We start from the raw sequence: 23,716 nt of genomic DNA, 5'->3' as shown, positions 1-23,716 counted from the left end.
GTTTTCTTGTCTGATTGTAACCGGTTAATATACCAAGCTGAAGCTGGTTCCATGGATACGGATTATGTGTAGGCTACTAATGTATTTTTTGCAGTGTGCATTATGTTTCTATACAAACTCACGAGTCTTCAATATTAAACAATGCAGTTTCAATATGCACTTTATTAATTCCTATATTGCAATCATAGAAAACTCAAAGAACCCTGTTCACTTTGAACTTAGAATTATCAGGTGCATTTAAGATAACAAATGCAACTGGAAACTTTAGATTTGAGTTCAGAGCTCGAGATGATTAATGGTCAGATGATTTATGGGTATCAGCAGAAAATAGAGAGAGATGGTTCTGGTTCAAACATTGGCCACCAGATGTGCGGAAGTGTGACGATCTCTTGGCTCCTCCTCTTAGCCCAGAGGACCCCAACCTGCCCTCAGCCAATAGAAACCCGGATACATGATAGGTTTCACCTACATACAGTTACTGGACATTTATCAATGAGATTACTTTGATGATGCCATCTGACTGCCAACAATAATTAATATTCTTGCCCATCGCGTGCACGCTACTGAAGAGGCATAGATTGATCCATATAGTGTGGCACTTTAATCTGCCATGCTTAAAGTTTATGGTTCACATTCCATGGATATCGGAGTTATGGCGCTGTGCCAAAGTGCTCTTCTGACCCGCTGTGGTGGCCACGGAAAGTGCATCCTCTGCGGGGAGCCCTTCACTGAGGTGTGTGATAAAGGTGCTCAGATGGCCTGCATGTGGTTTTGCATAAGCCTGGCCTATAATTGAGTGTCATTCACAAATAATTGCACTGGATGTAAGGCAAACATGTGAAACAAATTCAATAAGATATACCATAAATCAAATATCTAGCCTATGGCAACTTCTATATGAATTCAGTGAACACATGCGACCAATATCTTTACTGTTATTTCACCGTGTGCTACCTTTCAATGACAAACAATCAACATTCACTGCAGCAAAAAATAGCGTATTAATTCAAGGTGACAGCTTGAATTCTTCTTATCAGAAGAATCATTTATAAAGGCGTGGACACACGTTATCTGCATTTTTCAGATGTTATTGTTTCAAAGAAGGAAATTAATGAGTATAAAAAATAGGACAGTAAAGCCTACAAAGTAAACGTTTAAATATTTACAACGTTTAATTTTTAAATATCGTAACTTATGACACACCATTCAAACAGGCAATAGGTAATCTGTTTATTTGCAACTCCTTCGTGTCTTTGTGCAACGTGTTCTGGGACGTTCAAACTATAACTTTGAAACAACGATATCAAAATACGTTCAATTCGATTTGAGGACAACAAAGGAAATTATAAACTTTACACATTGTGCCTTCATGATGAAACAATTTAAACATCTTCCAAGAAACACAAAGCCTGAAAATGTCCTTTAACTATACGTTTGACAGCTTGCATTCATAATAAAAACCCATGAGTAGTCTTTAATAGGCCTACGTTTGGTTGGCATGGATTTAAAACCACGTGAAGTTTGACATCAATCATATTCTGAAACAAACTGCAGGGACTGTTTGTGTCATAAAGCCAAGTGAGGACAACAAGAGAAATACATTCAAGCAAGATTCAACAAAAATGAACATGGGGAAACATGCAAAAAACTAAAATATGCAACAAGTCATAGTTGTGACCATCCATAATGAGCTAGCATGTCAACAAGGCGTAACAAATATGATAAATATTGACTAAATATAAATCACAGCAGCCGATTTAATTCATTCTGGGCTCAAGTGTGTCCCAATAAAATGTTAAGGATTTAACTATCATGTATTGCAACTTTTGCGTACACATTCAGACTCGTCAAACATCACCCTCTTCTTACTCCTGCAGTAGTGTCTCCACACTCTGGTGAGAAGCGTGGCTCTGAGCGCAGAGCAGCCTCTGATGTACAGGATGGGGGTCAGCACAGCGTTAACTCTGGGCAAAATGCGCAGAGGGTCAGTGCCTTCATTTCTAAAGCTATAACAGGTGGAACCAAAGAAGTTACAGACAATAATGTGACTGAATATAGGAAGCCACGTCCCTAAGAAAAACACTGCCACCACCAGTATGAGATACACGGAGGAGCGCTTGCTGTCCCTCTCCTCAGAGGGCGGCTCCCTCCCTAGCTGGAACCTAGCTATAATGAACAGCCTAACATTCAGCCCTATCATTATAATCACCGTGAATATGTTTCCTACAAACGTACCCATGCTCGTGATCCTTTTGGCCACCCCAACTGTGACCAAGTTGTGCGCAGCCACGATGAGGAAAGCGTAGACCCAGTAGGCGAAGATGACCAGCAGGGTCCGGTTTCGGGTCATGAGCTGGGAGTATTTAAAAGGTGATACAACCGCGTGGTACCTGTCGGCCTGCGCGGCCAGGATTGCCATGTAAGACAGCCCAAGGAATGTGGGTACAATGTAAAAAGTTCTCGTAGGTGAGTCGTAGCTATCTCTCACGTCAAGAACACCGGCATAATAATAGGACACACCGGAGCAGATGTCACTGAGGCAGGTGCTCAGCATGTACATGAAGCGGTTCTCGCTGCGCAGAGCCTTGTTCAGCAGGATGGAGAGGGACACAGACACGTTGAGGACAATGATAGATGTAGCCAGAGAAATGCTGAAAAGAAACATCAACACATTGCCAAAGCTTGTGAGGGGCAGTACAGGAGACAACCAATGGCTGCTGTTAGTCATCGGAGCAGAGAGAACATGTGCATGTAGGGTTCTTAGTACAGCAGAGACACATGTGTGTCTGCAGCTGAGGGGCTTCTCATTTGTTCTTATTTATATAGAGAGAGGAGGCCCTGGGTGACTTGAATTTCCATGGACAACAAGTAAACAAGCCCTATATAGTAAAAAAAAACAGAGGTTAACAAGTTGTCGACATATTTAGAAGCTATTCAAATTTGACTAAAGAGTCCTTCAGCTACTTTTTTCGTGCATTGGTTACAAGTTCCAATATGAACCGTTTACAGTCCTGACTTCAGTGATTATAACAAATAAAAGAGCAGCATCCCTCTGCTCTGGGTCTGAGTTCAGGAGCATCAAGAGAGGCCTTTAAGCATGTGCAATAAACAAATCAATGTAACCTTATTTTTACCTTTAATAGTCTATTAGTGCATCTAAATTACCCTCTGATCAGGTATAACCCTTTTTTGATTGAGATTGATCAAAAACGTAAGCCTCAGCTGCTTTTATATAGATAATTGGACACTGTGTCTTTATGAAAGGTGCATGCAAAAACCTGAAAACCAATACAAACTAAGCATGTGTGTGTTTTTCCTATTCTCTTGGAACCTTTCCATCTTAAAATATATTTTTGGTATATTCACAGGGGAGACGGGAGACAGTAAAATATTAACAATGATACTAGTGACAATTGAAAGTTAACCCAAATTAAAAGCCATATTAAAAAGATAGGTTTTTAATTTGCTTTTAAACATTTCAAGGGAGTTTGCTGTTCTAAGATTCACGGGGGGAACACGCACTCAGGTTTCTGCCGTTCTGATTTTGGACCAACAATTAACATTTCTGTTTTCTGCTCATTCTGTTTTAAAAAGTTACTTCTCATCCACATGTTAACATAATTGAGACAGGTTAAAAGTGCATTAAAAGAACTTGGGTTTTCTGGCGAAATGGAGACATACAGTTGCGTATCATCAGCATAACAGTGATATTTGACATCATTCTGATTAATAATGTTGCCTATAGGGAGCATGTACAGAGAGAACAGGATAGGTCCAGGATGCTTCCTTGAGGAACACCATACTGAATGTGGACTGTATCTGACACACAGTCTCCCAACTTTATAAACATTTTTCTGTAATTTTTAGACGATCGAAACCAGCCAAGTACTGTCCCAGAGAGACCCACCCACTTCTCCAGACGACTTATTAAAATGTTGTGATCAATCAAAAAACTGCACTCAGGTCTAACAAAAAGAGAACAGCTACATCGTTGGAGTCAGTGATATCATTAGGTTGTTAACTACTTTCATTAGAGCTGTTTCAGTGCTGTGGTTAGTTCTAAAGCCGGACTGAAATGTATCTAATATATTATGGTTATAGATGAGTGGCAATGGTCGGATCAGAGTAAAAGTCCCTTAAGACACTGGGAGCCAGGTCAGCAAATACTGATGGAACCTGTACATTGTTAAGGTCCTCTTCCAAGAATTGGTGGGACAGAGGCTATGGCAAATGTCATTACTGCTATAAGGGTGAGCATTACTTATATTCTATCAAGTACATTGTCTATATCTAAACGCCAAAGTGATTGAAAGCAAACTTAAAGTCAGTGGTGGAATGTAATGAAGTACATTTACCGATGTTTGCTTAGACCTAAAAAAACATGTAAAGATTGTGAGGGTGAAAATAAAGTCAGATCCATCCAGACTTCAATGACAAGGCTGTGTCCGATGTAATTTTGCAGGAAGTACATTTTTATCTTTAAAATGTCATAACAACATTATGACAAGCTTATTTTTTCTAAAGGCGTGTTTTTATCATCTCTTGCTTAAATAGCTCAAACAAAAGTACCAGGGGCTCGACCTTCGGTGGAGAGTCCTGCCAGATGGTATGATTTTCCAGAAAAAAGAGAAAAATAAAACTAATGAAGAAGAGAAGTGGCTATTGTGAAATGATCTGCAGGTCCGAACAGGACATTACATTTACTCCTGAGCTTCTGTATGGACACCTTAGCTGTGAACTTTAAAAAATACTCTGGCTAGAGTGATTAACAAAGCCTGTAACCTTAACAAGTCAACTTGGCAATCTGTTCTCCTTTTAGAAAAAATACAAAGCCTGAGGTATTTTTTAAATGGCACACATTACTGTTTGAAATGCTTCTTTTTGAAAAGTGCTTTCTGATGCATTTGGCAAATACGAGTTATTTTAAAGGTCCCCTATTATACTCTTTTTCAACATCCTATTACAAGTCTCAGACATATACAAAACATGTCTCTGAAGTGTTTTGCTCAAAATACTACACAGGTCATTGTAGCATGCCGTAAACCCCTCTGTTTCAGCCGTTTCAAAAGTGCTGATTCTGTGTCTTTAGCTTTAAATGCAAACGAGCTGTTGCTGGCCCACCTTTTATAAAATGTAACTTTTTTGATAAGGGTCCCCCCTTATATAAAAACATACACACACACACACACACCAATTTGTCGCATTTCCCGCTCTTATGTGCCCATCCCCCCCACGTGAACCACACGAGGCAGACTAAACAATGTGTCATGTATAATTGTCAACCCGGTATCACGGCAAGACGTGAACACATGTGACGGTTTACCATGCTGGGAGACGTGAACATGTCACGGTTTCGTCCCCTTCAAACGTGACAGCTACACGGTATTGTTAACCCATGTTAACCAGTGGAGAAATAACCGGAAATACCAAGCAAATGCTACCCCGACGTAATGATTTATTTTTTAATAGTCACACTCGATTACAGCGATTTTCTTGTTGCCCCAGCTGGTCGACACCTCTTTTAGCATAAACAAAGGCTACATTAATGTATTAAATCGATGTTAATCCATGCGTGTGGATGTGGAATTAACGGACGTGACGTTGTGCGATTGAGTTGCCAAGCAACAGCTTCGGTTCATGTTAATTTACAAACTATTCAACTACAACCGTAGTTATATTTAAAAACATGTTAGAAGGCCTCACGAAATACTTTAATGCACATTAAAATGTAAATGTGAAGGAATGTGTGTATAACAAAATACATCGGTCATTAAACGAAACCGGAAACAGACGTAGGCAAGATCCTCAGCTCGATGATTGGATGGTTATCCGCAATGCATGCTGGGATTTGGTGTTTATGTGATGTGAAATCTGAAAACGTTTTTTAAAAATACAATAATACTTTATTCCGAGTGTGCTTGCTTTACTCTTTGAAAGTCATCACATAACGGCATTGTAATACACGGTTCGGCTGCATTAAATATTACATATCTGCCGTAGTTCTCTATTTATAGAGCCCTGCTGAGAAGACTTCTGGACAAACAGGAGAACTGCCGCCAAAACTGAATACGTGACGTTGATCATAAATATATAAGCAATTATACAACATCTTACATTTCTTTTCACACAATGCGTCTCCTTGCAGTATCAACACTAATTCGGCTGACTTTTATATTTGATCCAATTGGTAGATAGATGAGAGTAACACCTACGTCACTTCCGGGCAAAAATTATGGCCCCGCCCACTTTTTGGGGAAAACAACGCTGTCATTTGAATGGCGGTCAATACAAATTCTGAAGTTTTTGCCAATCCGATCACATTTTTTTGAAAACCGTGGATTTTTGGATCTTCAAAGAGCTCGATTACGATGGCCAGTCAGGCAAACAATTACATTCGATCATTGGAAATCGACAATCCGTCTCGATATATGGTTAAATGAAAATCAGTAGGCGAGCCTGTAATTAGAGGCGGAACATAATAGTTTTAACATGCCAAAAAGCTGCTGTGTCGTTTATTGCACCTCAAACATAACAAATAATCAAGAGTTCAGTGTTTCTGAACTTCCTCTAAGAACAAAGGACAGTAGCAGAAGAGCTCTGTGGCTTCAGGCTCGATCGCCATTCAAATGACAGCGTTGTTTCCACCAAAAGTGGGCGGGGCCGTAAAGTGACGTAGATGTTACTCTCATCTATGAAAATCGATAGCCTACTGCTATATTTAACCATATATCGAGCCCGATCGTCGATTTATAATGGCTTAATGCAATTGTTTGCCTGTCTGGCCATTGGAATCGGGCTCTTTGAAGATCCAAAAGTCTCCGGTTTTCTTACATTTCTGATCGGATTGGCAAAAACTTCAGAATTTGTATTGACCGCCGTTCAACTGACAGCGTTGTTTTCCCCCAAAAGTGGGCGGAGCCGTTATTTTTGCCCGGAAGTGACGCATTTATTACTCTCATCTGGCTGTATTTAAACCATAACCGTGCAGAGCTGATAGAAAGGGACACCTGGTGGTCAAAGCACGTTATTGAATTTTATTATTTTATTATTAGATATTAATAGGATCTCTATAAAGTATATTCATTACTCGTTATTCTCTACTAATAGTTCATTAAAGACTGTATATAATGACTAGTTTGAACATCCCTTTCAAGATTTTATAAGCTAAGGTTTATTGACATATCATATTATACACAACTACTGTGTAGTTATGCAATGAATGAAAAACTTGGGTCGCAGGTTCCTCAACAGTGCATTACAAGACATCTATCAATATGTGTTTATAGTCCACCATTAAACTGTCATTCTGCACATTTCTTATACTATCTACATACATCTTATAAGAGTATAATATATTATGTATAATATCAGTTTAATAATAAACAAATAATAAACAAATAAGTGCTTAAACATAGTTAACATTGCAGGAAAGCAATATATTAGACGTTAAGTACTTTGTCAGGCTTAATATTTATCTGTAGATACAAATGTCACTGTGTGTGCTGTGTGCTCTGCATGTGTGACCATTAAAGAATCAGAATCAGAATACCTTTATTAGTTCCACAGAGGGGAAATGTGCAGCGTTACAGCAGGAAAGAGCCACAGACAGCTTAGTGTTGCATATCTTACATGCGTTAAAAAAGTACTAAGTTAGAATAAAATAAACAATATGCTAAAAAAGTACTAAGTTATAATATATTAAACAATATGCTAAAAAAAAAGATAAAAAGTTACATAATTTTCAAAAATACAGATCAAAAACAAAACGGCATATATATTGATTTAGTGGCCAGGTATAAATTACACAGTTATTAATGGCATATATATATTGCACATATTGCACAAGTTGGTTTGTATTTAGCAGCAAGGGGTGTTATAGTCTGTGTTGTGGTGTGTGTAGGAGGGTCTACAAGGGGCAGTGCTGGTTGTAAAGTCTGACCGCTGCAGGAAGGAAGGACCTGCGGTTTCAAGAGGGTTTCATCCCTCCATATTCTTCTTAAAGCTTTTTTCTTATTCAAAATAAGACCTTAACCTAAAGTACTCTTTAATGTTTAAATTAAGCCTTATTAGTTTGTCTGTTTTGCACATCCTCCTATTAATATCTAATAATAAAATAATACAATTCAATAACGTGCTTTGACCACCAGGTGTCCCTTTCTATCAGCTCTGCACGGTTATGGTGTAAATACAGCCTATCTACCAATTGGATCAAATATAAAAGTCAGCCGAATTAGTGTTGATACTGCAAGGAGACGTATTGTGTGAAAATAAATGTAAGATGTTGTTTAATAGCTTATATATTTATGATCCGCGTCACGTTTTCAGTGCCTCATGTTTGTCTAGAAGTCTTCTCATCAGGGCTCTATAAATAGAGAATTACGGCAGATATGTAATATTTAATGCAGCCGAACCGTGTATTACAATGCCGTTATGTGATGACTTTCAAAGAGAAAAGCAAGCACACTCGGAATAAAGTATTATTGTATTTTTAAAAAACGTTTTCAGATTTCACATCACATAAACACCAAATCCCAGCATGCATTGCGGATAACCATCCAATCATCGAGCTGAGGATCTTGCCTACGTCTGTTTCCGGTTTCGTTTAATGACCGATGTATTTTGTTATACACACATTCCTTCACATTTACATTTTAATGTGCATTAAAGTATTTCGTGAGGCCTTCTAACATGTTTTTAAATATAACTACGGTTGTAGTTGAATAGTTTGTAAATTAACATGAACCGAAGCTGTTGCTTGGCAACTCAATTGCACAACGTCACGTCCGTTAATTCCACATCCACACCAAGCGGCGTAGGCTGCTTCTCAGGTCGATTAAATTAAATCCTTGCTTCCCTCACTTGCGTCGTTTCCCTGCGTTTAGTCCCTCCCACCAGGGAAGCATGGAGGGACGCAAGGAAACCACGCGAAGCAGGGAAATGAGTTTTAAGAGCAATGGGACGTCCTTTCCTCCGGAGCGTCACGTGAAGCGACGTCCGTTTGTGATGACGCTGCACAGCGGATCGTCTGACAGCAGCTCTGTCCCCGTTATTTCCACACAACCCCCGTCTCTGTTAGTACACATTTACTGACACAAACATTTGTATCATCTGTTTTAGACCCCAATAAATAAAATAAAATAAGAACTAATTCTCAAAAAAGATAAACGCCATTCTTAAAATGTATAAACGAACAATAGTTTGATTAATATTGATTAGAGTGCACAATAGAAATAAAATAATTGAGAGAAGAAAAAGAGATATGTTATCTATCAAAACTCAGTTAGATTAACATTCATTGGATTGCACACTCTGTTTGTTTGTTTGGATATGTAGCAAATTAACATTTCAATAGCACTTAATGACTGACTGAATGGAAATGACAATAAATGAAAATGTAAAACGAAAAATGAAAAAAGCGATCATGAAAATGTTTCCAAAAAATGAATTAAATTATTTTTGACCACTTTGTTGTTCAGATATATCACATATTTGTAACTAAATGATACATGAATTGAAACAAAACACGGTATAAACTGAGGAGTGACTCCGTGAGGTTCATGTGTTTTCTTCACTCATGTCCAGAAGCATCAGATCAGTGCATGCACTGCCTCGTCCAATCAGTGAGCGATACACAGTAAGGGGGCGGGGTGAGTATCTGAGGATTTCATCGGAGGATGGTCTGGTGGTTCCTCGGTTATCACTCCTCCATGATCGCTCCTCGCTCCTCGCTCCTCGCTCCTCGCTCCTCGCTCCTCGATCCTCGATCCTCGGTCCTCCGGCAGAAATAAGAGCCATGGGACGGTACTCAAGATGGCGCAGGCAAATCAACTTCCGATGAGACCGAGGACCGAGGAGCGAGGAAATGAAAATAATCGACCTGAGAAGCAGCCAAACTGTGGGGTAGAGCCGGGAAGCCAATACGGAAGTGCCACACACTGCAGTTCATATATTGGCCGATAGGCGATGGCTGCAGAAAGGAGCAATTTCCATAGACCCCATGTTAAAATGCCCAACTTTACAGCAGAAAAAAACATGTTTCTACCCCTGGCTCCATACATTTTATTATCGATATAGTTAGATTCCACCTTCATGATTATGGATCTGTGAGTGAATTGTTTTCTAACGCGACCCTTTTATTTATATTAGGTCTTAAAGTTTGTGCATAAATTAGGGCGTGGTCACATTGAGTGACGGCTCTGTCAAGTGCCTGCCGCTGTTAGCTTCTTGTCTCTCTGCTAGCTGCTCCGTGAAGCTAGCTACAGGGAGTCAGGGACTCTGCCTGCTCAGCTCATCCAGGAAACACAACTTGTAGCCGGCGGTGGTTGTTTGTTCTTCATGCTTATATATCGGACTATTGTGACTCGCTCTGCGGTTAAAACAGACGGTGCATGAATGCGGTTTTGCGGTAAGTGAAATTCTAGTGCTTTATTTATGTGTTAATGATTTTAATCAGCTACGTAATGAATGGTGAGGCTTGGGTTAGCATGTAAGCTAGTGGTAGCTACATCGGTGCTAACGATTGTAATCGTAGCCTCCAAGTTAAAATCATAGACTGTATATATAAAGGTTACAACGAAATAGACAAGTGTTAAGTGGGATAATACTGTTGAACAAACGGCTTCTGTTTGAGGTTGATAAAATAAGGTTACATCCTTGTAACTTAGAGATATTTTATTATGTAGGTAGAACTGTATGCATCTAAGGTTAATTTAAATTGGCTATGCTCAAGTATGTAGACAAGCTAATGTCGAAGTAGTGTATGTGAAATCAACCTCACAATAAGATGTGTGTATATTACAATTATTAATGTCATATTTCAAGATGATTACTTAGATATTACAATATGGTTGGTTGAGCTGGAGTTCATTATTGAGCTTACACGTTAACATCACAGTCATCTGAAGAACGAACCCAAACCTTGTTGTTTTTATTAATTGCATTACCAAATGGGTATCAAATAAACAGTAAGCATTGGTAACACAACTTCCAAAGTTACAGTAAAATAAAAAGGCCCCTGACTCGGACAATACACAATCCAACATGTTCAACAGAAGAGAATCAGTTATATTGTTTGTACACATGGTACTTTACATATATATATATATATATATATATATATATATATATATATATATATGTTTGTTTAAGGTGTCCAGGTGATGTAGACAGGCTGGACCAGAGAGTGAGAGACATAACTGGACTCCTCACAGCAGTGAACTTCAGCTCAGGTACAAAGACTCTTTTTTCATACTGTACAAAGAATCAAGAAAGATATTGGTTTAAATGAATGAAGTATTGACTTGAATACACTGATATACATTCCATTAAACAATACTAAATACTAGATCACCTACACATCAGTTAAGTTGAGGGTTTTTTCCATGCAAAAAGTTACATTTAGATGATAACAAGCAATATGACTTTGTCAGCTTTCTAATTTAATGTATTGAAGGCAAAGCTATTTAACACATAGTGAGAACTGCTACTATTTATCTCTCAATATTGTCTGTAAAAAACGTGGTAAAAGTTATTCTTTCAGTGAGACAACAGAGCAAGCTTCTACAGTTGCACTACGTTTTGATAACAGTTAAATATTATTTTGATAATAACATATATTTCAATGTTGATGAACTTCATACTGTTCATTCATAATCTGATTGTCTTTGTAGCTCATTGTTGAAATAAAAAAAAAACATTACAATTACAAAATAATTACATCTACAGCCCCTAAACACACAAACACACCGCTTTCATAAATAACACACTTGTTCTGCAATAATATGTTTTATGTTTCCTGTCATTTTTGTTAGGAAAGGACATGCCTGAAAGACAGGACATGTTCTCCTTCTCTGAGGGTCAAGAAGAACATCCAAGAGGAACATTAAAAGCTGATGTTATGAGATTTTAAGACCAGTACAGGACATTCACTAAGAAACTACTTTTATTGTAAACACAGTCAGCTGATCGAATGCAGCTATTTCCACATCTACACTCCATCAGCTGATTATTTCTATTTGCCTCACTTTATGAGCTTCACAACATGTACCTTGTTTTGCAACGTCACAAATAAATGGGGCCAATCTTCAGTCAGATGTGAATGTGTAATCTAACATTTTCAGTAAGAATAATGGACAAAAGGAGTGCAAATACAAATACAATTTATTGAAATGTGAACCAAAAGTTAATCAAATGTTTTAAATAAAAAGCACATATGGACAGAAGGTGTAAACCTATTAAATGTATTAAACACATTTAGTCAAATAAAGTGACCGACTAGGCCTGTGCAGTTGGTATCAGCTTTGCCCAGCATGGGCTCCTTCATCAGCCCTGGTCCTCCTCGCAGAGGAAAGACCCTCAGTCCTCTCCAAACCAACAGACAGGACGTCCATCACACAGAGGTTTCTCCCTGAAGTCTCTCCGGCTCTCTGGACACCATGCTGTCTCAATCCGTCCACACTGAATATGAGATTGGGAAAATGAAAATAATAAATGCTTTAGACAATAAGAAACATAAAGTTGACTGTTGAGTTGCTCAGTTTTTTTAGATTGTCAATACTATTACTATATAACTAATATCTCAGGTTAAGAGGCACATTCAAATAAAGATTGGTCTTTAAATACATTTTGTCTTTTGAATTGTTTGTCTAAAGTCAAGGATCTAGAACTGGTACTTAGTTTTAATGATAGTCTGGTTATTATGCTGTTTGGAGGAGGCCTCACAGGCAAGAGTGCTAACTAGCTACCATCACATGTACCTTAGCTTGACTTAAATGTATTAAACGTATAGTTAAGTGATATCAAAATATAAATAACTAATGTCATGCAAACATATTAATATGTGCTTGATTCCAGTGTTGAATTTAGCACAATTGCATACAAACGTTAAGGGGTTTTAAGATTCTGAAGTATTATGCTAAAAGCTCAATAGCTTAGATTATTATTTATAGTTTTGCTGAATAGTTTAATGTCCGCTTTTAGAAACGTAAAATGCGACGGCAGCGTGCAGATGGGGAGCATGTTAGCTTAGCTTGGTAGCTTCAGCTAGCTCTGGAACTTCCAGCTCGGTGGCAGCAGGTCCCGCCTCGGCTCCGCCTCTTTGCCCTTATTTGGAGCAGGCTGGAGAAGGCGGGAGTTGAACTCTGGCGTCACTGTCGAGCCGTTAGTGGCCGACTCCGCCTACTAAGGGCTTCACGGCAACTCTGCAGAATCCTATGGGTGACGTCACGGACTCTACATCCATTTATATATACAGTCAGTGCTTGAATTGGAATGAAAAAGGTGCCAGTACTCTAAAATCAGCAACTTTTTCAAGTCAATTTTATATATACAGCCCACAAACAAGAATTTGGCTACTATAATGCTGGTGGGTTTGTCTCTTTACTACTGTATATTTTAGAAAGGTTCACTGTACTTAACATTTTTTATGATAGGCAGCGGATATGGCTAAAGCTCAGTAAGGTCAATATTAACTGAAAATATAGCAATCAAAGTCTAGATCTTCTGCTGAAGACACATGAAGCAGAGACCTTTCAGGTGAGAGCCCCTCTGGTGGTGTTCAACATTAATGACAAGGAAACAAAGCTCTGGTCAGAAGCATTTTTTATAAAAAGCTTTAACAAAATTAAGTATTTCTGTACATTTTGAATGCAATCTAACTTTCCAACTCAGAAAACGAAAAACGAAAAAGTGCCAAAAGTCTTCTCACATGGCTGAGCTGCTTTGCAATATACTTCACCACTGAAGAATACAAATATGTATAAAGTAAACTATGATGCAATCTAACTTTCCAACTCAGAAAAATGATAAAGAGCATGAACAAAGAACATGTAAAAACAAATGCAAAATTTGCACAATCTAAAATGAGAAACTGTAACTGCAAGTAACAAAGTCTGAGCCATGGTAAAGAGTTACATTGAACACCAAGCTGATCAGATAACTCCCTGGTTGGTCTGAAGTCCTTCTATCTCCAGGATCTGTACAAATCGGCACATTATGCCAAAAGTCTTCTCACTGGGTGAGCTGCTTTGCAATATACTTCACATTGTTAGAAAAGGCTCCAGAAGGCCTTGGGGACATCAGTATCAGGGGCTGGAGCTGGACAGGCTCTTTCATCAGCACTTCTCCTTCCCTTTGCCAGCCAGGACCTCACATACTGTTCCGGATTGAACTGTCCTAGTGATGGTCCATTACATTTAATGAAAACCAGGCTGGACAGTCGGCTGACAGAGAGAGCATTCCTTTTTGCAGTAAGGATATCGTTCATGCAGCTGAATGCCCGCTCACACTCACTAGTGGAGACAGCGATGGTTCGGACTGCTTTCAGTAGAGGCTCCATGGCAGCAGGTGTACGGGATGCCCTGGTTTCCTTGTATTCGCGAAAGCCCTGAACAGTCTCTCTTCTGTCCACTTTCAGCACTTCGCACAAACGTAGCACCTCTACGTCCCCATACTGTACGTCTAACTCCTCTTCAGGCCAACTTCCAGGATGGATAACTTTCATGTCCTGGATTAGCTGATTGTCCCGGGCCTCCCGGCCATGTAATGGGATTTCTCTTGTGCTGACATGAGAGGAGGTTGTGGAAGTCATTCTGTGTCTCAGATTCTCTACCATACTGCGGAAAAACTGACCTGCATGAATCTGTACAAGCCTGCCATTCTCACGCAGGGCAACACCCTTGAAGGACTTCTCAGCTAGAGCTGTATGAACTGTAGTCATGTGTGGGCCAGGCATGGTGACCATGGATTCAAAAACTCGTATTTCTCGAGTTAAGAGCCTATCTGCTGTAGGCAGTGTCATCTCTCTTTTTTGGAGTTGCCGAGAGAGGTCGCTGAGCTCTGTGAGCGCATCGTACATCAGTCCCAGATTGCTGACAAACGTTGCAGATGTGAGCACATCATCCAGGCCCTTGTACTTTGCTCTATCTCTGGAATCCCTGCTCGTGTCGTTTGCAGCATTTGTGAAGTGATCATGAAGCACTCGGTAGTTTTCCCAGACTGCTCTGACGCTCCTTTCACTTGAAGCCACCCAGCGGATGGACAAAACACGCCCTATCACCAGGAGACGCTGTCCGACTGCTTGCGCACACTGCGCTAACTGCCTCTGATTTTTGGGGGAGGCATGGAACAAGGAATAGAGTTTGTCAAAAAAGATCTGGAAATGATTGAGCCCTGAGACCTCCTTGACCACATCCCCAACTGCCAGCTCTAGACGATGATTGGAGCAGTGCCACACAAACAGGCTTGGGAATGTACTACACAACTGGGTAGCAACGCCTGTTCTCTTCCCTAGCATGACTGAAGCCCCATCACATGCAAAAGAAACGAAACACTGACCTAAAAAGTCCTCGTTAAAATCTCTTCCAAGACACTCCATTAACGCCTTTGTGATGTCATCAGCCGTTGTTCCATCCAACTCGATCAGCTCCCAAAAAAACGTTTCGGGCTCAGCATCAGCTAATGCTGAGCGTAGACACACAACAAGCACCGTTTTACCACTAATAGTGGTAGATTCATCGACCAAAACACAGAGTTTTCTTTGGTTTTCTGTAATGTCTTTTGCCATTTTTTTCTTCAGCTCATGAGCTATGTGGTCGATGATTTCGCCACAGGTTTTATTGGAGTGCAAAACCCTGCCCACGTTCAGCCCATTCAGTTTCTGTACATTCAAATCAATTGGCATGTCTGTGAATGGCCGGCTATGTTTGCCAATTTTATATGCCGTTCGAAAAACTCTGATAGTGGTGTCTAATTCAGATTTATGCATAGACTGCACTTGATGTTGAATAGTTTCACGTGAAGCAGATGTAAGGATGTCAGCAGCTTTTACATGGGCTTGTGATTCTTTATGTTCTTTGATTTTTTTTCTCAGGCTAGCTTGTTGTTTGCCCTTGTCAACACCGAAATGAGACACTGCACACTCACCCCATTCAGTTGACGGTTTCAGTCCTTGTCCAGTGTGTATTCCCAAAGATTTGACATCTCTGCATATCCGACATCCTAGCTTCTTATCTTTAAGAAGGAGCCATGCATTGGTCTTGCAAAAATATTGCACCTGGTCCCAGGGTCGGCTCCAGAACAAATCGAATGGGGGGGCAATCATTTACCAAGGGGGGGCACACACTGCCGTCAACAACCAACACACAAACACCAACGCAACTTCAATTTAAAAAAACATGCTGTAAAGTCTATTGTCTTTCACACACATTGCAGGAGTGTAGTGCTATTGTATAGAGCACCTATGACCTGTGCAGACATGCACGGTTGTGGCACGACCACCAAAACAGAAACATATAAGGACAGAGGGTGTCGTTTTCTCATACTGATATTCTGCACAAACTGTGCTGTTGTATTTGTTGTAAAGTGTCTTTACTGTAGGGTATTTTTTATTATATGTACAGCACTTTGGCTCGACCAAAAATCGTTGAAAAATGTGCTATATAAATAAAACTTGATTTGATTTGATATGGACATAGGCCACCATATAAAAAGTATGCAAATGTATTTAGTATCCTATCCATGTGAACATGTTTTAGGTGGGAGTGGACCTAACCTCTAGGAGGGTCTGGGGGCATGCTCCCCCGGGAAGATTATTTTTAAAATATTGAAGTTAAATGCATCAATCTGGTGCACTTTGAGAGCAAAATGAAGAGATCTATGGATAGCCTACACCTCTCAGCATCCATATGAAACACAACTGTACACAGATTTACTTTTTCTTTATGGATATTTTACTAATCATTCCCCTTTAAAACTGTATTCTTGTGTTACTGTCCAATAGTATTTCATACCCGTTTTTCATGTATTCTCTCTTTAACAACTATAATGATCATATAAAGGTATTCCTCGAAAATACTTACATAAATGGTGACCAAACCGTTTGAGACCCACTGAGATAATTTACACTAAAGTGAACTATCTAAACACTGAGAGAGTCCTTACCTCACTGAGCTGACGTTATAAGATCCTCTCAGTCTGACAGGAGAGGACTCTCCTCCACCTTGGTGTAGAAACAGCACTTTATATCCGTTAGCATAGCTAGCTAACCAGATGCTAACAACATTCCACGTTACCACTCGCGCACTCACAAAATGCGCTCGAGTGCCACACAGAGCCGAGCTTGAATGAAACACTGTATAATCAGTACAACAGATGAACAGATCGCCACTGGGCTTTCATCTAAACACACAGCCACGTAATGATAACAAAAAAAAAGGTCGGGGGTCATTGGTCAAGCAACACACCAATCAGAGAGCAGCAGTGAGCACACCTCAGGCTGTGTTTTATATTTGTATTCTTTATTTCTGATGTATTTCACACAAAAAACCTTTAGTAGAAACGTTTTCACTTATATGATTAAAAAAAGAAAAAAACGGCAAAGTGGCAAGGCTTGCCAACCCTGCGTTGGGGGGGCACAGTGACTCATTTGGGGGGGCATGGCCCGCGAATGACCCCCCATGACGCCGACCCTGCCTGGTCCGTTGTCCAGCAGTCAGGTGCATCGCTTTGCCCGGTGTTGGTGGTGGCAGTTGCGCCAGCAGCAGCTAACGTTAGAGGCTCTGGAGGAGGCGGCGGAGCTAGTGCTAATGCTAATGCACTAGAACTTGGAGCAGGAGGATCAACCAAAGAAAGCTCCCCATCAGACACAATTTCCAACACAGGCACAGCATTCTCTGTATTTGAAGTTTCTTCCGGCGACAACCGCTGTCTTTTTGCACTTTTATTAATCCATGCTAACATTTTAGAAATGCTAATTTGTGACGTGACTTGCTTTCCTTCTCTCGGGGGCGTGCCTGCTCTGTTCTATCACTCTACATAGCCACCCACTGGGTGGGAGTTGCACTGCATAAACACAACACACGTGCATCTAGATATGTACATTGTAAAGCATTAAAACATGGTTTTACTAACAGTTTTCAGTATGTTGTTACTTCGGCATTATTATTATTATTATTATTATTTTGAAACGTGTATTACTATTAAATCACGGTCAAATAGGTTAATTTTGACATAGTCGTTTCCACCACAGTATTTACATGGAGAAGATAAGCCCCGCCCCCTCTCCAACACGTTCTGTTTGAATGACAGGAGTAAACAGCTGACAGCCGCTGTGAAACTCCAGCGGTTAGAGCGATGAGAATGTCCGTTCGGCACCTCATGACGCATCTACTGAGTACCGGGCGGCTGTATATATATATATGGATGTATAATAAGAACGGCGGGAGAGTGTTGAGTACTGGCACGGTGCATGAGTACCGGAGTACCGCCAGCATGCCGGTACTGAGCAAGAAGTGCCGGTACTGCGTACCGGTGAGTACCGGCCCAATTCCAGCACATCCATAATGGATATATAATAAGAACGGCGGGAGAGTGTTGAGTACTGGCACGGTGCATGAGTACCGGAGTACCGCCAGCATGCCGGTACTGAGCAAGAAGTGCCGGTACTCCATGGGTCAGAACCAGAAGTGCCGGTACTGCGTACCGGTGAGTACCGGCCCAATTCCAGCACTGTATACAGTCTATGATCCACACGCATGGATTAACATCGATTTAATACATTAATGTAGCCTTTGTTTATGCTAAAAGAGGTGTCGACCAGCTGGGGCAACAAGAAAATCGCTGTAATCGAGTGTGACTATTAAAAAATAAATCATTACGTCGGGGTAGCATTTGCTTGGTATTTCCGGTTATTTCTCCACTGGTTAACATGGGTTAACAATACCGTGTAGCTGTCACGTTTGAAGGGGACGAAACCGTGACATGTTCACGTCTCCCAGCATGGTAAACCGACACATGTTCACGTTTTGCCGTGATACCGGGTTGATAATTGTATGTTTGCCTTGCTCTCATTTGACTCCATGAGCAGGCAACGGATTATGCTGTTATCTGTCAGAGAGGTTCTTGACCACAACTTTGAGCCAGATGAAGAGGGAACCCGAAATAGAGGAAGATGCCTCAGAAATGGAAGACAATATCGATCCAGATTTTGATCCAGACTCTTTTGAGATGGCGAGGAAGAGGCCACTGAGGAACACCCTACCCGAAACGTGAACCACACCTGGCTGCCAGACACACATACACACATTCACAAACACACAGACGACTATTCTTGTTGATGTTCTGATGGTCTTTGAATTTGCTCTCTGTTTTGAATGCTTTTTTTTTTACAATAAATGTTAATTACATCACAAAAATACAAAACAATACATGATCAGTGTATTCTTTGTTTACTGCAGTTTTTCATGTATAGTAGTAGTCTGATACATTATTTACAATTTGAAAGGCTGTTAAATACAATTTGGTGATGATTCATGTTTTCTTTTGTTAATGTGAGAGCATTTAGAACAGGACCGGTCACATTTGACCTGGAACACCAAAGTAAGGGGGGGCAAACAAACACAACAGGAGGGTTGAAGGGCAGATTATTAATTTACATTGGGTTCGGTAGTTGACTGGATAGTATGGCTTTTTTCAATGTGTAAATAAAACACTTCCCATTTAGTAGTCACTGTTGTTGGAAAGCTGCGAACAGTATGTCACAGATCAAAATAGCTTCATGCAAGCAGAGATTTTTGAATGGGTTCACTCAACTGTGAGTTTCAGTGACTATTATGACACTGGTTTGTGTTTTTATATTTATAGTGTATTGTGCTTAAAGAAAAAACGTCAGTGGATGAAGCATTTAAACTAAAGTATTTCTACATAATTGTGTAAACTGTGAGGGTCTATTTATGAGGAAGAGGATGTACTGCCAAGAGCAGAGAAAAGTCTATTAGAATCATAGTGGAGACATGGTGCATAGCTCTCTCTAGTGGCTGAAATATGAATTGATTTAGTCGAATATGGTAGGATGAAAGCTCTCATAATGTAACCCAGCAATAGGAGATGAAATTATTATACAATCAAATGGTCGTCACATAAGATGTTTGATCAATACTTTATGAGGACATTTCTGCTAAACATTTTGCAATGTGAACCTGGGCTAAAATAGTGTTTGTAATGGTTTGTGTTGTTGTAATGTTATGTGTGTTGGTTTTGTTTTTATGATTTAAAACTTCATGTCCATGCAGACTCATTTGGAGGAAGACCCTGCCATGGTCCTTTGACAATAACTGGAAATAGGGTTACAGATGGTAAATCAGGAATTTGTGAGAACAGAATGATTTTGAATTGCAACTGTGTCACAACAATGAGGCCTAAAAGGATTTAGACCATCTTGTCTTATTTCCAGCCCCAGTCCCTGGATAAAAGTTATGAACGATACAAGAGACACAAAAGGTATGAGAACAATACAATACAATAAACATAGCAGACTTTCCATGACCCTGAGGACAACATAATTTGACCTATAATGCTGCAATAAGAAACATTTGGAATACATCGGAAGATGCCCTTATATCTGACTCTTTATTGGTCTGATGTGATAAGTTCCATCAGCTTTACAATATACAGTGTTGTGGACTGTTACATTTGGGAGCTGCTCACGTGTCTGGTATGGCTGGTTTAAGTAGGCCTACAGCAAGTTTTGGTTATTGTTGAAGACCAATCTTAATTAAGTAACCATCTGAAGATATACTCTGAAGAGGTAGTATTTGGGGAAAAAGTTATTAAGATATGACATAAATCAAATATCTATGTTTAACTTGAATTCAGTGAACACATACGACCAATGTCTTCACAGTTAACATTCACTGCAGCAACAAATTGCATATTAATTCAAGGTTACAGGACCAACAGCATCAGAAAGACGTTGAAAGCTTATCAGAACAAGTATTTATAAAGGCATAGACACACTTTATTTGCATTTTTCAGATTTTATTGTTTCAAAGAAGGAAATGAATTAGTTTATATCGAAACATGAAGATGTCCCGACACAACAGGGAAGCCATAAAGCCTACAAAGTAAACCTTTATTTATTGACAACCTTTACTTTTTTAATATCGTAATGTATACTATAACATTCAAACAGGCAATAGATAATCTGTTTATTTGCAACTGACTAGATTATGTGTAGAACATGTACTCGGAAGTTCAGACTATAACTTTAACAACGATATCAAAAATACGTTCAATGCGATTTGAGGACAACAAAGGAAATGATATAGCTTTACAAAATGTGACTTCATGATGAAACATTTTCAACATCTTCCAAGAAACACAAAGCCTGAAAATGTCCTTAAACTAGGTTTGACAGCTTGTGTTCATAATAAAAACCCATGAGTAGTCTTTAATACGTTTGGTTGGCATGGATTTAAAACCACGTTACGTTTGACATCAATCATATTTCTGAAACAAACCTCAGGGACTGTTTGTGTCATAAAGCCAAGTGAGGACAACAAGAGAAATACATTCAAGCAAGATTCAACTAAAATGAACATGCGGGGAAACATACAAAATATTCTGTAGTTTGAGATTAGGGCCTAAAGTGGCAATACATAGCGAGCTATAATATGCGTGTCAACAACAAGGCACAAAAAGCATGATAAATATTGATTTAAGTAATATAAATCCGTTTTTCTGCAGCCGATTTAATTCATTCTGGGCACAAGTGTGTCCCAATAAAATGTTAAGGATTTAACTATCATATATTGTAACTTTTGCGTACACATTCAGACTCGTCAAACATCACCCTCTTCTTCCTCCTCCTGCAGTGTCTCCACACTCTGGTGAGAAGCGTGGCTCTGAGCGCAGAGCAGCCTCTGATGTACAGGATGGGGGTCAGAACAGCGTTAACTCGGGGCAAAATGCGCAGAGGGTCAGTGCCTTCATTTATGAAGCTATAACAGGTGGAACCAATGAAGTTACAGACAATAATGTGACTGAATATAGGAAGCCACGTCCCTAAGAAAAACACTGCCACCACCAGTATGAGATACACGGAGGAGCGCTTGCTGTCCCTCTCCTCAGAGGGCGGCTCCCTCCCTAGCTGGAACCTAGCTATAATGAACAGCCTAACATTCAGCCCTATCATTATAATCACCGTGAATATGTTTCCTACAAACGTACCCATGCTCGTGACCCTCTTGGCCATCCCGACTGTGACCAAGTTGTACACAGCCACGATGAGGAAAGCGTAGACCCAGTAGGCGAAGATGACCAGCAGGGTCCGGTTTCGGGTCATGAGCTGGGAGTATTTAAAAGGTGATACAACCGCGTGGTACCTGTCGGCCTGCGCGGCCAGGATTGCCATGTAAGACAGCCCAAGGAATGTGGGTACAATGTAAAAAGTTCTCGTAGGTGAGTTGAAGCTATCTCTCACGTCAAGAACACCGGCATAATAATAGGACACACCGGAGCAGATGTCACTGAGACAGGTGCTCAGCATGTACATGAAGCGGTTCTCGCTGCGCAGAGCCTTGTTCAGCAGGATGGAGAGGGACACAGACACGTTGAGGACAATGATAGATGTAGCCAGAGAAATGCTGAAAAGAAACATCAACACATTGCCAAAGCTTGTGAGGGGCAGTACAGGAGACAACCAATGGCTGCTGTTAGTCATCGGAGCAGAGAGAACATGTGCATGGGTTCTTAGTAGCCTACAGCAGAGACACATGTGTGTCTGCAGCTGAGGGGCTTCTCATTTTTGCTCTTATTTATATAGGAAGGAGGCCCTGGGTGACCTTAATTTGAACTTTGATTAATGCTGAACTTTAATTTCCATGGACAACAAGTTAACAAGCCCTATTTGTAAAACCCCAGTGGTTAAGAACTTAAGAACTTTATTGTGCATAGTTTTCAAGTTCCATGAACCGTTTACAGTCCTGACTTCAGTGATTGTAAAACATCCCTTTGCTCTGGGTCTGAGGTCAGGAGCATCAATAGAATCCTTTAAGCATGTGCAATAAACAAAACAATTTAAGTTTATTTTGATTCCTTATCTAACAGTTGCCTAAACCCTCTCTAAGCAGATTATGAATTCACATTGGGTTTGGTAGTTGACTGGATAGTTTAGCTTTTTTAAATGAATAAAACATGCACTTTCTCATTTAGTAGGCCTATCACAGTTACACATATTCATGCAAACAGACCTACTTTTGTATAGTAAACTTAACTGTGCGTTTCAGTGACTTTTATTACACTGGTTTTCTTATATGTTTTGGTTATAATTGATTGTGCTTGAAGAGAACACTTCAGTGAATGAAGCAGTGAACCTAAAGTATTTCTACATCTTGTTGTAAACGGTGAGGGCCAATGTAAGTAAACAAGGACAATACTTTACTACACTGCATATATTGAGTATGAGCTTAGTTGGAATCAAAACGTTAAGAAAAGCCTATACAGAATGAGATGACTGACTACTGCCAAGAGCATAGAAAAGTCTTTTAGAATCATAGTGGAGACATGGTGCATAGCTCTCTCTAGTGGCTGAAATATGAATTGACTTAGTCGAATATGATGAAAGCTCTAACAGCTCGTGCTGTATGATTCAATGACTAAAAAGTGGACAGACTTTAATGCAACCCAACAATAGGAGATGAAATGATGATTATACAATCGAATGGTCATCACAGACGATGTTTGATCAATACTCTATAAGAATTTTTTTTTTAAACATTTTGCAATGTGAACCCGGACTAAAAGTGTCTGTTATGGTTTGTGTTCATGTTTTTGTAATGTTATGCGTTGGTTATGTTTTTATGATTTAACACTTCATGTCCATGTAGACTCATTTGGAGGAAGACCCTGCCATGACCCTTTGAACAACTGGAAATTGGGTTAC

This window comes from Gymnodraco acuticeps, unplaced genomic scaffold (genome assembly GCF_902827175.1).
Source record: "Gymnodraco acuticeps unplaced genomic scaffold, fGymAcu1.1, whole genome shotgun sequence".
NCBI lineage: Eukaryota > Metazoa > Chordata > Actinopteri > Perciformes > Bathydraconidae > Gymnodraco > Gymnodraco acuticeps.
This window is presented reverse-complemented; position numbering follows the sequence as displayed.